Here is a 3,525-nt window from a genome sequence, read left to right on the forward strand (position 1 = left end):
ATGGGCGGCGGCTGAAGGAGGGGACCCTGGCGGTCTGATCCTCGGCTGCAGAAGCTGGCTCTTGGGACGTGGAACGTCACCTCTCGGGTGGGGAAGGAACTGGAGCTAGTGTGCGAGGCTGAGAGGTTCCGGCTAGAAATACTCTGCCTCACCTCAACTCATGGCTCTGGTTCTGGAACCAGTCTCCTTGAGAGGGGCTGGACGTACTTCAACTCTGGAGTTGCCCGCGGTGAGAGGCGCCGGGCAGGAGTGGGCATACTTGTTGCCCCCCATCTTGGCGCCTGTACGTTGGGGTTTACCCCGGTGAACAAGAGGGTAGCCTCCCTCCGCCTACGGGTGGGGGGACGGGTTCTGACTGTTGTCTGTGCTTACGGGCCGAACAACAGTTCAGATTACCCACCCTTCTTGGAGTCCTTAAAGGGGGTACTGGAGAGTGCCCGTCCTGGCGACTCCCTTGTTCTGCTGGGGGACTTCAACGCTCACGTGGGCAATGACAGTGAGACCTGGAGGGGCGTGGTTGGGAGGAACGGCCCCCCCGATCTGAACTCGAGTGCTGTTCTGTTGTTGGACTTCTGTGCTCGTCACGGATTGTCCATCATGAACACCATGTTCAGGCATAAGGGTGTCCATAAGTGAACTTGGCACCAGGACACCCTAGGCCCCAGTTCAATTATCGATTTTGTTGTCATTTCATCTGATCTGCGGCCGTTTGTCTTGGACACTCGGCTGAAGAGAGGTGTGGAGTTGTCCACTGACCACTACCTGGTGGTGAGTTGGCTCCGGTGGTGGGGGAGGAAGGCGGTCAGACCTGGGAGGCCCAAACGTGTAGTGAGGGTCTGCTGGGAACGCCTGGCGGAGTCCCCTGTGAGACGGAGCTTCAACTCCCATCTCCGGCAGAACTTCGAACACGTTCCGGGGAAGGTTGGGGACATTGAGTCTGAATGGACCATGTTCCATACCTCCATTGCCGAGGCAGCTTATCGGAGCTGCGGTGTCAGAGTCTGGTCTGCATTGCCGGCAGTAAGTCGGGCTCGTTTCCAGTGAGAGTTGGACTCCGCCAAGGCTGCCCTTTGTCACCGATTCTGTTCATTACTTTCATGGACAGAATTTCTAGGCGCAGCCGAGGTGTTGAGGGGATCCATTTTGGTGGCCTCAGGATCGCATCTCTGCTTTTTGCGGATGATGTGGTCCTGTTGGCTTCATTGGAACGTGATCTGCAGCTCTCACTGGAGTGGTTTGCGGCCGGGATGAGGCTCAGTGCCTCCAAATCCGAGGCCATGGGCTTGAGCCGGAAAAGGGTAGAGTGCCTTCTCCGGGTCAGTCTGGGCCTCCCTTCTGAAGNGATTATTTATCTCTAAAAACTGTTTTCTAAATAACTAGCCTTTCATGTGCTACTCCTGGTACACCATATTTACATCACTTAATAATACGTTTTCTTCAATAGTTTCCAAATGGTGTGCCCCATAGACTCAAGATCAGTGTGAAATTGTTCTACTAGTCTGTATAGATGAGGTACACTTATTTTTATTCCATTTTAGGTAATTTTTCAGCTATGTTTTTAGTCAAAATTTTGTATTTTTCTTCAATAGCTTCTAGATCATGTGACCTATTGTCTCAAAATCAGCAATTATATTTAATATTAAAATTGTTTAAAACGTTTGGTTCGGAAATTTGTTGACGGTCCCCAAGTGAACATCCGGGCGCTTGAGGAGGGAGCGGTAGAGAACGGCTGGCCGAAATTAGCGTTCAGAAATCGGATCAACCTTGAGCTACACGCCGCTTATTCCGCGGAGCGCGAATATCCATTAACCAATTTAAAACTAACTTCACTGCGGTTATGTTTCTTGTCCATTCTGACAGATATTTTTCCAGTAAGGCCATTGAAGTGGAGTAATTTTTTTATTTATTTATTTTTTTACAAAACTCGTACTGACTGCTACATAAAGATAAACATTTTACATCACAACATTTAGAAACAGCTCACCTTTGTTCATAAGTAGGCAGTATCCGTTGAAAATGAATGTGTGGCTTCTCTGACCAGAGACTACTTCTCTGACCACTTGGGATCTCTGCTGTCACTTTACGTCTGTGTGAAGAATGTGCACATCAGTGAAGAGCTTTGATGACACAAAGAAACTTTGAAGCCAACAGGTGTAGAAAGTCCGTTGCTGAAATTATTGATCTTGGAGATGGTGTTCTCACATTTTTCCAAGTGGAGCGCTCTTGAAATACTTTCTGTAAAATTCGTTCTTCTCTTCCTCCGTCCGGTGATCCATGGCGCTGAATTAACATCAACTCATCAGATCTTCAGTTTGATATGTTGGAACGTTCAGTTCCGCAGTAAACACTGACTGATGCAGATCGGGGAAAAAACGTGTCATTTAACGCCAATCTGCAGTTAGTCGTGGAGCTCTGGAGTGAATGTCAAGACGAGGCGATCAGCGGGTATCCGCTCGGTCTCAGGCCGCCTTCGTGGGGTTAGGCAGCGGGGAGAGTCTGGCTCCTCTCCGCTCCCTCCACGGGCAGCCTGCAAACTTCTGCTGAACAATTCGCTTTACTCTTGACGGGAACTATGTATCTGCAGTTATGCGCTGATTTCAGAATCAAACATTAAGAACTGATTACATTACCTTTATTTGGAGCCAATACCACAAGTTGTGCTTTTTTCCACCTCCAAATGGAAACAACAGGAAACGAAAGTAAATTCAAAGACGAAACGAGGAGAGGAGAGGAATGCCTTCAGGAAGTAAACAAGACTGGTGACATAAAAGACTTCCCGTGGGACAAATTTTTCAGGATTCTCTAATTTTTTTCTAAACCACAGCTAATTTTCCTCACGACTTTGGAGGATGTGTCAGCAGGATCTCGGGTTGTTTTGGGTTCCTTAGTTTCATTCTTTAATTAGAGCAACATAGTCTCTGTTCTGCTCTAGGTACAGATAAGTGACTAAGTGATCTTAGTTGATCTCCGTTGTCTGATCTGCTTAAAATCTGCGGACCAGGAGCCTCATGTAAGAGTGCACAGTTTTCACACTAAAACTTGGCGTACGGACAAAGTGCGGCGCACAAAAAAATCTGGATGAATAAAGCCGTGCACATCACATGCACACCTTTCCTTTATAAATCTTAATTTGCGGGAAATAGAGCTCAGCTGCTGATCCGCCCTGTCGCCACCCTTAAATCCATATGTAAATTAGTATAAATACCCGGAAGTATGCCTCCACGTGAAGCAATAACTATGGTAACGGCCTTGTTTGTAGCAGTATAAGTATTTATAATAATAATTATTATTATTATATATTTTATATAAAATATTCTTTAAGGACACATAAGATCACCTCCCAAAATAAAAATAATACATTTTAAAGAGAAAAAAAATCAAAATAATAATAATGCTAAAAAACAAAAACATTAAAGAGATTCAAGTGCAAATGCCTGTTTGAACAGCGCGTTCAGCAGGGATTCAAAGACAGACAGAATCAGAGCGTTTTTGAGTGGTAATGTTTATTGTAAATAGAGAAATCAT

General features: G+C 46.2%; 1 long non-coding RNA gene across 1 annotated transcript in view; it reads right to left on the reverse strand.

Moving 5' to 3' along the window:
- LOC103148681 (uncharacterized) overlaps positions 1–3,277 on the reverse strand; it is a 5,183-nt gene extending 1,906 nt beyond the window's left edge. The window contains exons 1-2 of the long non-coding RNA XR_477379.1: positions 2,203–3,277; positions 1,985–2,086 (exon numbers count right to left, since the gene is read on the reverse strand). This is a non-coding gene — a long non-coding RNA (uncharacterized LOC103148681). The remainder of the gene's footprint in view (positions 1–1,984; positions 2,087–2,202) is intronic.
- Between the last annotated feature and the right edge of the window lie 248 nt (positions 3,278–3,525).

Source organism: Poecilia formosa, unplaced genomic scaffold (assembly GCF_000485575.1).
Source record: "Poecilia formosa unplaced genomic scaffold, Poecilia_formosa-5.1.2 Scaffold210, whole genome shotgun sequence".
Lineage (NCBI taxonomy): Eukaryota > Metazoa > Chordata > Actinopteri > Cyprinodontiformes > Poeciliidae > Poecilia > Poecilia formosa.